The sequence below is a fragment of the Pongo pygmaeus genome, chromosome 3 (genome assembly GCF_028885625.2).
Source record: "Pongo pygmaeus isolate AG05252 chromosome 3, NHGRI_mPonPyg2-v2.0_pri, whole genome shotgun sequence".
In the NCBI taxonomy this organism is placed as follows: Eukaryota; Metazoa; Chordata; class Mammalia; order Primates; family Hominidae; genus Pongo; species Pongo pygmaeus.
In genome coordinates, this window is record NC_072376.2 from 152495350 (window position 1) to 152511349 (window position 16000).

Here is a 16000-nt window from a genome sequence, read left to right on the forward strand (position 1 = left end):
TTCCTCATTTTTAAAAAGGGCTGACACTAACCCACGGGTTATTGTGAGAATGAAATAATATATGTGTAGTATCTAGTGTTGTGTAACAAGCTTCCCCAAAACTGAGTAGATAAGACCACAATTATTGGTTGTCTCGCTGCTGTGGCAAGGCGGGAGTGTGCAGGCAGTGCAGGCTGGAGGTCTTTCCCGAGGCTGCAGTCATCTGAAGGCCAGGTGAAGATGCAGCAGCTGGGGCAGAGCAGCGGGCACTCCTCGGGCATCTCTCTCTCTCTCTTTCTCTGTGCTGCTCCGTATGGCAGCCTCAAGGTAGCAGGACTTCTTACATGGTGGCTGCAAGGATCCAGAGTAAGTGGCCCAAGATAGACCTGCAAAAGCCCTGGGGCGTTTTCTAACTTAGCTCGAAGATCACTCTGTCTCCATGTAGAACAGCAATCGCAAAATCTTGCTTGGTTTTAAGGGGAGGAGATGTAAATTCTGTGAATGAGAAGCCCGTCAGAAAACCTGTGGACCTTTCTACAAACTATCAGAGGTGACCATGAAGATGTTTTGTACTATTTGGATGGTCCACTCTTTATCTCATGACGGAGTAATTAAAAGACTTATTAAACTGAAAAAATGTGCTACGCATTTTTTTTTCCCACAGATAACCGATCCAAATTGTTGACCCCTTCCTTCCTTCCTTCCTTCCTTCCTTCCTTCCTTCCTTCCTTCCTTCCTTCCTTCCTTCCTTCCGTCCTTCCGTCCTTCCTTCCTTCTTCCTTCCTTCCTTTCTTTTTTGAGGCAGAGTCTCGCTCTGTCACCCAGGCTGGAGTGCAGTGGCGCAATCTCTGCTCACTGCAAGCTCTGCCTCCCGGGTTCACACCATTCTCCTGCCTCAGCCTCCCGAGTAGCTGGGACTACAGGCGCCCACCACCACGCCCGGCTAATTTTTTTTGTATTTTTAGTAGAGACGGGGTTTCACCGTGTAAGCCAGGATGGCTAGTGTTTGAAATATATTTCATGCTAAGGAATATGCTACCTTAATAGTTATTTTAGATAAACAATCTATCTCTTCCTAGTGGATGTTTGGAAATGTTTCCATCTGATGTGTGTTTTTTTTCTAGTCTGTGACACCTATAAAAATTCTCCTACTCAAGCATTTTAAGAGTTAGAATTTTCCATCCTGTTTAAAATTCTTCCAAACTAAGACTAGGCTTTGGATCTTTTTGTTAAAAATATAAATATAATACTTAATTGGTTTGCAAGAGCAATTTGGGGAGATGGCAATCTAGCAAATGAATTCCAGTATAAACTTCTGCGTAACTTTATACTGAAGTTAAACTTCAGTATAAACATACCACCTTCTGCATAGCTGGTAGGTGGAATTGAAAACTCTAGATCAGGGTTTAACAAGTCTGGCTGATGATGCTTTTGTTCGTTTTGGATCTAAGGATCTTTGTAAGGTCATTTGTTTTCACCATTGATAGTTTTTAAATGCAAGCAGCAACATAAACTGCATTTAGAAACAACCTTCATCTTGCTTCATCATGAAGTAGTAAATCAAAACTTTCAAAATAATGAAGCATATTTAATTTCAAAAAATGACTTTGAAAAATATTATTGGATGGATGCAGGGGTGCAGTGGCTCACGCCTGTCATCCCAGCACTTTGGGAGGCTGAGGTGGGAGGATCACCTGAGGTCTGGAGTTCAAGACCAGCCTGGCCAACATGGTGAAACCCTGTCTCTACTAAAAATACAAAAATTAGCCAGGCATGATGGCGCACACCTGTAATCCCAGCTACTCGGGAGGCTGAGGCAGGAGAATTGCTTGAACCCGGGAAGCAGAGGTTGCAGTGAGCTGAGATAGTGCCACTGCACTCCAGCCTGGGCAACACTCAAAAAAAAAAAGGAAAAGAAAAAGAAAATATTATCAACAAAATAGGCTGGTGTATCTGTGAATAAACCAGTTTTTTTTTTTTTTTTTTTTGACTGGTAAGTGAAAAGAAATACAAATTATTTTAAAAATTATTTATTTCATCCTCATCCTTTTAAATTTCTAGTTTGTAAATGTTTCTTAATCTACTAGCTAGTACGGTTTGTGATGATAATTTTAGGTGAACCAATGAACTTGCATTGGAAGTGCTTGCTGAAACACTTTTTCTGACAAGGGTGTGATCTAAAGAGGGTCAGTGGTCTGTACAACAGCCCTGTACAGAGGGACAGTTGTGTCTTCTTCAGCTTTGTGGCTCCATGGCTTCATGGTCTCTTTGCTGCGTGGGAAGAGGCAGAGACAGGAGCCACTGCTTGAAGATTTATATTAAACTAAGCATCTTCCCTTTGCTCCAGTCCCCCTAGAGTATTCTTGTGGGGAAAAGGAGCACCTAGCCTTGTTAATTCTGCTTATAGTAGCCTTCATTAGGTTGAATAGTCTCCACATCTTTGTGGTCAGTATCTTGCAACCGAATGTCACTTGTTTCCTACAAAATAATTCTCTTCCCCAAAGTGTTTGCCATTTGAAAATCACTCATATCCTGAAGTGTTCCTCTTGATTCTTTAACAATTTGGCTCCAAGAGCTTTACAAGAGGAAAATGTTCCTGACATGATGGGTGAGTCATGGTTTGTGAAAATGAGCAATTTATGCCTAGCATGGTGCTATGGCCAAATTGCACTAAGACTTTGCCTAGAATATGTGTCTTCTGAGAGTTTTGTTACATGATAGTAAAAAATTAAAAGTCACTTTGCTTGTAATGTCTCTGCTATGCTTAAGAAAACAAAGCTGCATTTGGGAGGCTGAGGCAGACGGATCACGAGGTCAAGAGATTGAGACCATCCTGGCAAACATGGTGAAACCTCATCTCTACTAAAAATACAAAAATTAGCTGGGTGTGGTGGTGCGTGCCTGTAATCCCAGCTGCTCGGGAGGCTGAGGCAGGAGAATAGCTTGAACCAGGGAGTCAGAGGTTGCAGTGAGCCAAGATCGTGCCTCTGCATTCCAGCCTGGGTGAGAGAGCGACACTCTGTCTCAAAAAAAAAAAAAAAAAGAAAGAAAGAAAAAGAAAACAAATCTGCATTTCTGAATTTTAAAAATACAATGAACTTAAAATACTGAATTCCTCATCTCTTCTCTTGTATCATGATAGCAAACAAGATCCAGTTCTGCCAGCTGCATCTCAGCCAAGACTCCTACAAACAGCTGAAACTCTCAGCCTCAGTTTTTCACCTGCAAAGTGGGGATGGTAACAATACCTGCTCCCTTTTAAGCCTTAAGACACTTACTTATTGTCAGATTGACTTATACCAATTAAATCCTTTTAGAAACATAAGGAGGACTTCATTCTGCAGCTGACAAACTAGTTTCTAATACAAACTTCTATACTTCCTATTGTATTTTGTATTATCTCTCATTATCCCCAATTTACTGCAGCCAGAACCTTATATGGCCTTGAATGATTTCTAATTAAATACCCTCAATTTCAGATATACTCCTTAGCAGAAACAAAACAAAACAAAAGTCAGCAGATTCTCCAAACGATGTGCCTCAATCTGGAGTTTCTGACCAGTTTTGCTCAGAAGATGTCCTGTTACCTTCTCAAAGACGATTTCCACCATGAGTGACACATTAAAAAGCTACACAGGCAGAAAAGCGATGTCTCCCAGAAACCGCTTTCAGCTTTCTCTCTTTCTTCCCGTCTGAGCCTCAGGACTTCTCATTGCCGTCCAGTTTTTAGAACTTGAACCACAGAAGCTGCCTTAGTGGGGGGAAACTGCTGGGCTTAAGTCAGTTTCTATTTCAGACGCCATGCACTGAAAGCTATCTCCTGTCCTCGGCAAGGCCTCTACAGGCAGTTTCTGTACCATGCCTAGGACCAAGGAGCTTTCAGATGGCCTATAAAAATTTTTGAGACCTGAAAAAAAAAAAGAATTGACCCCAAAATACGAAAATAAAAATGAATAAAACAGAATTAAAGAGCATTTAATTAAATGTCTGCAAACTAAAAATTAATGCTGACATTAGTAGTTGATAAAATGTTAGTATTCATAAAAATATAATGTAATTATATTTGAAAACAATTAGTGGATTAGATTATTTTCCTTCAAAAGAGTTCCCAAGCATGTACTATGCTTGCTAAGAAACTATAACTGATTGCAAATTAAGTGGTTTGATTGTAGCTAAATCATTTCAGAAGCAAAATTATCTTTTAAAAAATTTTCAGAAAAACCTTAGGGTACCATGGGTGCATTTCAATATAATTGATATGATTATGACCTCTAAAAGAAGGAGTACTTGGAAATTTGAATACTGGCTGCGTGTTAGATGGTATTAGGGAATGATTGTCAATTGTCTTACTTGTGATAATAGTATTGAGGCTAAGTGGGAGAATCTTAGGAGATACATATGGAAGTATTTAGGGGTGAAGTGTCCTGATGTCAACAATCTGCTTTTAGAATGTTCTGCAAAATAACAATAACTATACAGTGAGGGGGAACTAATTTCCTTAATTCTGCTTACAGTAGCCTTGAATATTTATAATAATCTCCACCTCTTCACAGTCAGTATGCTCTATTTGAATGTTATTTGTTTTCTACATAATCATCCTTTTCCCCAAAGAGTTCACCATCTGAAAATCACTTAGTATGTCAGCTACCTACTTTCAAAAGGTTCTGCAAAATAATAATAACAAATGTGTGTGAATCCTTATGTGTACATATACTATACTACACACACACACACACACACACACACACAGAGAATAAATGTAGCAAAATGTTAACAAGTGCTTTGAAAACAATAATAAAGCAGGTAACAGGCTACAGAATGTTGGAGGCTGAAGGGCATTATTTGGATATTATGGTCAGAAAAAGCCTCTTAGTAGGGTAACAGCTGAACCAGATCTGAATGAAGTGAAGGAACAAGCCCCACTAAGATTTAAAGGTAGAGTATTCCAGCTCAGGGAGGCAGCATGTGCAAAAGTCCCGAGGCAGGACTTCACAACACTTGATATTATCCAACTAAATGATGTTTTGTTAATCTGGTGAGAGTAAAATGGATTCTAATGATTTTAGTTTGTATTTTTCTGTTTACTAATGAGCAACTTTTCATTTATTTGTTAAATTCTGGTAATGTCTTTGTTTTCTTGAATTTCTTGTCAGGTCTTTTATTTTTCTGTTGGGTTCTTTGTCTTTTTCTTACTGATTTGTAAAAGTTCTATATGTTCTGGATATGATTCCTTTGCCGATCACATGTGAGGCAAATATCTTCTCTCTGTTTATAGATTGTCTCTTCACTCTTTTTACAGTGTCTTTCAAAGAACAGATTTTTTTTTTTTTTTTTTTTTTTTTTTTTTGAGATGGAGTCTCACTCTGTTGCTCAGGCTGGAGTGCAGTGGTGCGATCTTGGCTCACTGCAACCTCCGCCTCCTGGATTCAAGCGATTCTCCTGCCTCAGCCTCCCAAGTAGCTGGGATTACAGATGCCTGCCACCATACCTAGATAGTTTTTGTATTTTTAGAGAGATGGGGTTTCTCCATGTTGGCCAGGCTGGTGTCGAACTTCTGACCTCAGGTGATCCACCTGCCTTGGCCTCCCAAAGTGCTGGGATTACAGGTGTGAGCCACCACAACTGGCCAGAACAGATGTTCTTAATTTTAATACAACTGAATTTGTTGATAATTTTATTTATGGTATGTGCTTTTGTGTCTTGTTTAATAACATTTTTCTTACTCTGAAGTAAAAAAACTGTTCCATCTATACATTATTCTAAATGTTCTCTGGCTGTATTTTTTACATTAAAAAAATGAAGACTTTAATCCACCTATAATTGATTTTTATATAGTATGAATCGAGGATCTAATTTTGTATTTTTTTACATGAATGTCTAATTGCCCTGACACCATTTATTAAGTCACCCACTCTTTCCCTATTGAACGATAGTGACCACTCTGTCATCAACGAAGGCTCCATATATGCCTGGGTCTGTTTCTGGGCTATTTCATTTAATTGGCCTATTTATCTGTTTCTGGGCCAGTACTACATGTCCTTAATTCCTAAAGCTTTCTATCTTGATATTTGGTAGGTCAAGTCCCACATCTTGCTCTTCATCCACAGTTTTGGTAATTCTTGGGCCTTTGTTTTTTGCCTAAATTTTGGATTTAACTCATCAAATAAAAAACAATGTTGGGATTTTGATTGGAATGCCTTTAATTTATCAGTCCACTTAGGAGAATCAATATCTTAACAATGTTGAGTTTTCCTGGCCAAGAATATGGTAAATCTTTCCATTTATTTAGGTTTTCTTTAAGTCTTTCTTTTTGAGACAGGGTCTCACTCTGTCGAGTGCAGTGGCCTAATCATAGCTTATTGCAGACTTGAACTCCTGGGCTCAAGTAATCTTCCTGGCTTAGCATTCCAAGTAGCTGGGACTATCGGTGCACCCCACCATGACTGGCTAATTTTTTTTTTTACTTTTTGTAGAAACAGGGTCTTGCTATATTGCCCAGGCTGGTTGCAAACTCCTAGGCTCAAACAATCCTCCCACCTCTGCCTCCCAAAGTGTTGGGGTTAGAGGTGTGAGGCACCATCCCCTGCCTCTTTAATGTCTTTCAGTGAAGTTTTATAATTTTCTTCTTAAAGGGTTTGATTGATTGAATTCTTTCTTTTTTGAGACAGTCTCGCTCTGTCGCCCAGGCTGGAGTACAGTGGTGTGATCTTACCTCGTCTCACTACAACCTCTGCAGTGTTCAAGCGATTCTTGTGCTTCAGCCTCCTGAGTAGCTGAGATTACAGGTGTGTGCCACCATGCCCGGCTAATTTTTGTGTTTTTAGTAGAGACAGGGTTTCACCATGTTGGCCAGGCTGGTCTGGAACTCCTGGCCTCAAGCAATTCTCTTGTCTTGTCTTCCCAAAGTGCTGGGATTACAGGTGTGAGCCACTGTGCCTGGCCAATTTTTATATATTAATTTTGTATTGAAGAACCAAGTGAAACATTTATTAATCCTAATTGTTGGAGATTCTTTTTGGTGTTCTACAAAAATTATATCACCTTCAAATAAAAATGGTTTTTTTCATTCTTTCCACCTCCTATAAATTTTTTACATTTCTCTTGTTTTATTGCACTGGGCAAGATGTCCAGCATGTTATTAAACAGGAGAGGTGACAGCTGACATCCATGTCTTGTTCTTTATCTAAAGTAGAATGCTTTTGACATTTCACCATTAAATATGATGTCTCCTGTAGGTTTTTAACAAATACTGTTTTTTTTTTTCTTTTTCTTATTAACCACCCATCTCCTCCCCAGCCTCACCCTGCTTGTTTTGAAGTTATATAACTTTATTACTCTGCTCCATACTGGGGCAGGTGCTTAATATAGTATCTCATTTAATCTTCACAATAACCTTATGAGACAGGTATTATTGCTTCTCTTAGAGAAGTTAACTTTACTAAAATAATATTGCTAGAAGGAATAGAGCAATGGAATACAGCAAGAATTTAAAGCCAGGCTTGTCTGATTCTGCAGCCTCTGCTCCTCTCAGAAATCTTTGCCGCCTAATGCTTGGGTTAAAATTTATCCAATACAGGGAACCTTAAAGGAGATGAATCATAGCAGGCGGAGGTAGGATAGAGAAGGTGGGTAAAGAAAGGAAGTGAAAAGAAATGGAAATTCATATGGACAGTGAGAGCCACCTCGCCCCGGCATGTTATTTTGAATTTGCAGGAAGCAGGTAAGTCACCTTGACTAGGCCGCCTTCTCCTCCAAATGCCTTCTTCCAAGACCTCCTGAGGTGTCTGTAGCTGTGGCAATCCAAATTGCTATTGGTTGATAATGCAGACACAGCATTTTCCGCTACTTTCTGCTCTCATCCAATCACAATTGCCCCCTTCTCTCCCTCCCTTCTTCTCTCCCTCTCTCTTTCCTTTCTTTCTTTCCTTCTTTCTTTTCTTTTTCTCTCTCTTTCTTTCTTTCTTTCCTTCCTTTCTTCCTTCCTTTCTTTTTCTTTCTTTCCTTTTTTACCACCAAATTGGCTCCTCTGATTGCTTTTTCTTGGAAGTCATCCACCCATCACGCAAATCCTGTGTTAACACTTGTTATTCCCATTATGCACTCGTGTTTAGCCTTGCATTTCCTTTGATGAAGAGGAATAAATAGGAGATGGAGATTCATAGGGAAAGTTCATTCTTTTATTTTATAAATATTAAACAAGCATCCCTTATGTTTCAGGCACTGTGTAAGGGACTAAGGATGTAGCAATAAACAAGACAGGCAAAGGCTGTTCCCCAGTGATACTTATATTACAGTGCTAGAAGACAGACGAATAACAAATACACAAAATAACTGTGGATTAGGGATAACAATGAAACAATCTGGGTGGTAAGACAGCGGGTAAGTTGAGGAGGCCTTCTGAGACATGAGGGTTGAGGAGGGCACCTCTGATGAGGGTGGTGTGAGTCAAGGGCTGAAGGGTGACAGAGAGAAGCTATGCAAAGAGCTAGAGGCAAACAGGCAGAGTAATCAGCAGGTATAAAGGCCTGGAGCCAGGAAAATGCTTGGCAAGTTTGAGGAACAGAAGGTCTGGCTGGAGTACAGTGGGTGGAGGAGAATGGACTGAATGATACTGGAGAGGGAGCAGGAGCCAGTCCATTGTAAATAGCTTGGATTTTATTCTAGCTGCAATGGAAAGCCATTGAAGTGTTTCAGCAGGGTGATGGCAAGATGTGCTTTACTATTTTTTTTTTTTTTTTGAGACAGGGTCTCACTCTGTTGCCTAAGGCTGGAGTGCAGTGGCACAATCACAGCTCACTGCAGCCTTGCCTTCCTGTGCTTAAGTGATCCTCTCACCTTAGCCTCTCGAGTAGCTGGGACTACGGGCATGCGCCACCAGGCCTGGCTACTTTTTGTATTTTTTGTAGAGACGGGGTTTTGCTATGTTGCCCAGGCTGGTCTCGAACTCCTGGGCTCAAGTGATCCCCCCACCTTGGCCTCCCAGAGTGCTGAAATTACAGGTGTAAGCCACTGCGGTTGGCTGCTTTACTGTTTTACATTACTTTGGTTGCTTTGTGAAAAGTGGGTTGGAGGGTAAGCAATGAAGGCAGCATGCCAATGGACTCTATTTCTTGTACATACCTTTTCTGGAGGCTCACTCAGTGACTGCCTGCCTCCCTTGCCTGACCTCTTGTTGACCAAAACTCAATCTGGTGGCCAGTCTTAGCTGCAAGAGATCCTTGGAATGTAACTAGTTTAGGCACAGGAAGACAAGGGGAAAATGGCTTGTGAATGTCTTTTGGGTAGGCAATCCATAGTATCTGTCACTAGGGTCATGTGCACTGTATCTGAAACAAGCCTGTGAAATAGACGAGGCATTCTTATTTGATTAATCTATAAAGGGGGAAGATGGTTAAAGAGCACAAAGATCATAGGTAATAGAGCAAGGGCTTGAGTCCAGATCTTTTCGTCTCAAATTGAATGTACTCTCTCACTACCTTTCATTACTCTAGGCCCTGCAATGAACTGATCCTGGTCATACATGTCCTGCTGTGTCTACTGGTGAACCATTCTTTCAACTCCGTCTTCAATATCCAGCATACCTGAGCAATTATTATGACTAAACGGGCACTGGGAGGATGCTAGGTTATTGAACCTAACTTTAGAATGGACAGGAGCCTTCTAAAATATGGGAAGAAAAAATAAATCAATAAACAGTGTCTTTTGTTACACTAGGAAATATTGTTCCACCAAGCAGAATGATAAATTGTAGAGTATGTACCCCAGGGGATATGAAAGACATTCCACTGGAGTATGGGAAAAGTATTAGAATTCTGTGTTTGTAAGGCTAGAGATGATATCAACACAGACACAGAAGTTCAGTATTATTAATGTCTCATACCTAAATTGATATTGGATGTTGGACAGGCACATGCCTTATGCCTATGGAATTCAGGAATTCTGATTCTATAGCATGGAGTGGTTAACAGCAGCATCCTCGCGGTTCACTCACTTTCATGGATTATGACAATATGAGTTTATAAAGGGCTTGGTTAAGTGGATTTACTATAATATTATCTTAAATGGGAAACTATAATTCTTTTTAATGAGCTGGGGAATGCACATGAAATTCTACTTAGAAAAACAATGTTTAATTGTGTGAGATATATATGTAAACGTTATATATAATGGCACTATAGCCAGAATATGACATTATAGATTATAAGCAGTAAGTATTTAAAATGGACATATTTTTCCAGATTAATGCACAATCTCTGTTGTTCATTCTTTTGTATGTTTTTCCTTTAACTAGTTTGGATGGAAATCTCTCCAAGTAATATCATTTCTACTGTGAAAATTAAATGAATTAACTAATGAAAAGTACCCAGTTCAGTGCTTGCTGCAGAGTAAGTCATTCAATAAATTACAGCTATTGTTTCTCCAGAAATTCAAGGAAGACAACCACAAGCTGATGGGGTGTTTATTCACCTGGCTGTCTCCTTTTAGAGGTTATATCAGGACACATTCATTACCTTGGAAAATTTTCCTCAGCAATCAGAGGATTGCTTAGTAAGTAGGAAATCAGAACCAGGGGCAGTATGTTAGTCCATTTCCACACTGCCTTAAAGATACTACCAGAGACTGGGTAATTTATAAAGGAAAGAGGCTTAATTAATTCACAGTTCTGCATGGCTGGGGAGGCCTCAGGAAACTTACAATCATGGCAAAAGGCAAAGATGAAGCAGGCACCTTCTTCACAAGGCGACAGGAGAAAGAGAGCAGGGGAAACTGCCACTTTTAAACTATCAGGTCTCATGAGAACTCTCTCAGTATCATGAGAACAGCATGGGGGAAAACGCCCCCATCATCCAGTTACCTCCCATCAGATCCCTCCCACCACATATGGGGATTACAATTCAAAATGAGATTTGGGTGGGGACACAGATCCAAACCATATCAGGGAGTTTTCAGTTACATAAATGTAATTTTTAACGATCTCTGATATATTCACTTTATAATAGGGATTAGTTGCCAGTGGGGCCAGAAAATTCAAGGAGGGTGATTGCTTGGGCAGAGTTAGGTAATGTTTGTCTCTGTGACACTGTTTTTTTGGTACATTTATACCTAATAACATGGGTTTAAAATTTTTTTGTAATTTTTTATTGTGGAGATTTCAAAAACATATAAAAACACACATATAAGATCGTGAACTCGTACTCATCACCCAGCTGAAATCCTTATCCACATGTGGCCAGTCTGGTTTTATCTACACCCACACTTCACTTCCCTTATCTCCCATATTAGCCTGAAGAAAATTCCAAATATCCTGATTGTTTTAAAAGATATTTTATCTAATCAAGTCCTGCTGGTTTGAGGGTCTTTTTCCCCTCTCTGGTGACTTTATTTATTGATTTCTCTGATGCAACTTATTAGGTATCTCTTTTCAGATCTTAAAATGGCTCCCAGAGTGCAATTTTGAGTTCTTGAGGGAAGCCTATGTTTTGACAATTGCCATTATCATTAGGCAGAGTACATTCCATTCGCTTTTATCTTTTCTTAATTACTCAGGAACATCATTATGAGCATCAGCCCTTGGGCTGCACTGTAAAGAGGAATGCCAGCTTTTCCGTGTTCTACCCAGGGAGCTTGATCCAGATGTGGGATCTTTGGGAGTGGAGCCCCAAATCTGCATCTTTTACACATTCCCAGGTGATTCTTCTGGCCACTGAAATTGGAGAAGCAACTGTCTGAGAACGTTTTCAGAGATTATTAAGGTACATAGATCTCAAGCCATGGTGTTGAAAAGCCAGAAAGGAGACTTTTAGAAACCCAGCTGCATTTTTCTAAATCTTCTCCATCCTCTCTCTTTTTCTGGCTCTGACTTTTCACCGGGTCAGAGGCTCTAAGGCTGGAACCTGATGTTCCACGGGGACTGTGTTATGGTTGTTCTTCTACAGAGTAAAGTGCATGAACTGAAATAGCTATTGACTGCTCAGAAGTCACTCAGTCTCAGGTTTCTGGCTGTGTTCCACATAGCTGTAGGTTCTGTAAATCTTACCTAGATAAGTTGTGTTCCTGTACACACACACACACACACACACACACACACAGAGTCCAAGTGCTATGCTAATTCTGATACGTAAAGAAATTTCAGAGGCCAAGCACAGTGGCTTACGCCTATAATGCCCAGCCAGTACTTATGATCTTATAACCCATGTTTTACAGATAACTGTGCTCTAGGCAGAGAGAGATTTTAAATAGCTGTATGACACAGAAATGCTTCTGTTTGTTTTAAAAGATAAACCAGTTTTGTTCAACTTTGTTTACTGTAGGCGCAAGAAGTGCTATTAGCCCTCTTGAAATTTGGGCTCATTTAAAAATAAAGTCCGGGTGCGGTGGCTCATGCCTCTAATCCCAGCACTTTGGGAGGACGAGGTGGGCGAATCGCCCAAGGTTGGGAGTTCCAGACCAGCCTGACTAACATGGTGAAACCCTGTCTCTACTAAAAATACAAAAATTAGACGGGCATGGTGGCAGGCACCTGTAATCCCAGCTACTCGGGAGGCTGAGGTAGGAGAATCGCTTAAACACCGGAGGCGGAGGTTGCAGTGAGCCGAGACTGCACCATTACTAAACTCCAGCCTGGGCAACAAGAGCGAAACTCCATCTCAAAAAAAATAAAATAAAAAATAAAAAATAAAAAAAATTTAAGAAGCCCTGGAAGTGGTGTCTTAATTTAGCTAATCAAAGTTCAACCTGATCAACCTGATGATAGGAAAGAACATCAACTGAGTTTTCATGTTATTTTTTTTTTTAGAAGAAGTCTCTCTCTTGTCCCCCAGGCTGGAGTGCAGTGGCGCAATCTTGGCTCACTGAAACCGCCTCCCGGGTTCAAGAGATTCTCCTGCCTCAGCCTCCCGAGTAGCTGGGATTACAGGCGGAACCTGCCACCACACCCGGCTAATTTTTGTATTTTTAGTAAAGACGGGGTTTCAGCATGTTGGCCAGGCTGGTCTTGAACTGCTGAGCTCAGGTGACCCACCCGCCTCGGCCCCTCAAAGTGCTGGGATTTTTAAAATGTGTTAAATCATCCTTTCCCTAGAGATGCTTGTTTTACAGCATGTCAGAAACAGTATGAGAATAAATCCTCACCACAAGAGGGAGCTGGACCATGAAGAAATTAATGGGTTGTTTTGGAAATAGAAATAAAAACTGGGAAAGTGCAGGAGACTTACAGTAAGACCATCAGTATCATCAGTGGTGACCGTTATTTGCACTAAGTGATTACTTCATTCTTTCAGTTGCTCAGATAAAAAACTGCGGAGTTCATCCCTGATTCCTTACTTCCTATTATATTAAAGCATGTCTTTTAATGCTGATGCTTTGACATCTAGGGCCTTGCAGGCTCTGGAGGGACTGCCCCTCCCAGGGCTAGCTGATTCCTAGAGATAGCAAAGGCCTGGCACCTTTCACATGCAACCCAACCAAATTCGCCTCTGTGCCTGCAACTACTTTCTTCCTAGGCCTCTTCCACTCCAAGCCACCATCACCCCAGGGTCAGGTACCAGACAACTAAAGACAGCCGGTACACCCCAGAATCTACTGAAGTTATTCAAGCTAGCCAATCCCAGGCCTGCTGATTGCCTCTCCATTTCTTCCCGCAGACACCACAATACAGGCTCTTGCCCACATTTTCTCTTCACTCCGTCTACCTCCTACTTGATCCTGGTGCTTCCCCATGTGGCCCCTGTAACATGGTGTGCCCCCTCCTCTTGGGAACTGTGAATAACAAACTATTGTTGGGGTTCAGAAAACAATATCCGAAAATGAAGGCCTCAGAGACAGGTTCAGGAGCAAAGATTTTTCTCTGACTTTCTCCTGCCCTTCTGTCTCTGAGTCCCATCCTTCCCAGAGGCTGCCTATAGACCCCAAGGCAGATCCTGGCAACCAGAACCATTTTTCCCTAAAGCTAGCCATAAAACCTAAAAATATCATTCTAACTTTCCCTCTGCCTTTCTGTGTAAAAACTGACCGTAAAGAAATTATCTCATGCCTGTAATCCCAGCACTTTGGGAGGCCAAGGTGGGCGGATCTCTTGAGGCCAGGAGTTGGAGACCAGCCTGGCCAACATGGTGAAATCCTGTCTCTACTACAAATAGAAAAATTAGGCATGAGAATTGCTTGAACCCAGGAGGCAGAGGTTGCAGTGAGCCGAGATTGCACCACTGCACTCCCGCCTGAGCAACAAAGCAAGACTCTGTCTCAAAAAGAAAAAGAAATTTTCTGACCTACCTTATTTGACTATAGTCAGAAGACCCCCATTCCAGAAAGGGCCCTAAAGGTGCCTTTGCAAAATTATAGTCAGGGAAATCTGACATAACTGACTATCTTGCTTCTACCAGGCTAACTTGCTTTTCCTCATTCTTGTGTGGAGGCCATAATAGTCCTTTCCTTGAACTGGTCCCCTCCTTGTTCAAAAATGGAAATCGAATTTGTAAAGACTAACAAGAGGACACGAGGTTAGAATTATGGTAGAGGCTTGAACTTTGCTAAAGAATAGGCTGAGTTAAACAATGACCTGCCATTGCCGAGCTTGTTTTTCTGTAAGTTGCTTACTGCCCCAGAGTCACAAGATTTATAATTTATATCCCCCTACTCCTGTAGATAACATTACTACTGTGAAACCTGAAGAATCAGTCTTTGAGATATTTTTTAGATTTAGCATTTCAGCAGACCCAGAGATGCCACCTGGTCCCAAGACCCCCCCCTCTCAGGAACTGATTCAGCTGCATGAAGACAGTTTAGACACTCCTGTGATTTTATCCACAGCCAATCAATCCTTTCAGTTTCCCAGCCCTCTTCCCACCAAAGTACCCTTAAAAACCCCAGCCTCTAAATTCTTGGGAAGGCAGATTTGAGAAATTTCTCTTGTCCTCCTGCTTGGCTGGCCCTGTGATCATTAAATTCTTTCTTCGCTGCGACATCTGCTGCTCTCAGTGCACTGTTTTGTTTTTTTTTTTTTCAGGGCAGTGGGCAAGAAGAATCCACTGGGTTCTGACAACCCTGCCCCATACCCAGAAGAAAAGAATGCATACTCAGAGAGGCCAGGAAGAATCTAGACAGAGAGGTTTTGCTAGGTTTTCCCACTCAGCCTGTTAGCATTAGATCATGCCCTTTTTGTCCAAACATATTTCATACTTCATTGAACCTAAGTATAAAAATGGTCAATTTCCCCTATATCTTTGGATCATCATTCTAAAAGCTCTTGTGTATACACATTAAATAAATGTATGTGCTTTTTCTCCAGTTAATCTGCCTTTTGATTTTGAGTTGATTTTTCAGCAAATTTTTGAGAGCAGCGTTTGTCTCCTGTTCTGTTGGCCTCACCATTCCTGAGTAATCAGTGAAATGCCTAATGCCATATCTCAGCACATTCTACTGTTTCTTCCTATGATGCACCCCAATTCAACCGCTTCTCCTCACCATGGCCCCTCTGTCCTGCCCATCATCATCATGAACCCCCTAGTTCCAGCTCCCACTCCACTACTCCCTGGTCCCTACTCCACTGGTCCCTACTGCCACTCCAGCCTATTCTCAGTACAACAGCCTGAGTGATCCTTTTACACATGGGAGGAAGATCTTGTCATTCTTCTGTTGAGATCCCTCCAATGAAAGGGCTAACAGCAATTACAATTTCAAAAGCATTTTCAGAACCTGTAGTAAACTAAGTTTAAGAAAGCTGGTGGTTTTTGTTTGTTTGTTTTGTTTTGTTGAGACGGAGTCTTGCTCTGTTGTCCAGGCTGGAGTGCCGTGGTGCCATCTCGGCTCACTGCAACCTCCGCCTCCCGGGTTCAAGCGATTCTCCGGCCTCAGCCTCCTGAGTAGATGGGATTACAGGCACGCACCACCACGCCCGGCTAATTTTTGTATTTTCAGTAGAGACGCGGTTTCGCCATGTTGGCAAGGCTGGTCTCAAACTCCTGACCTCAGGTGATCTGCCCACCTCAGCCTCCCAAAGTGCTGGGATTACAGGCATGAGCCA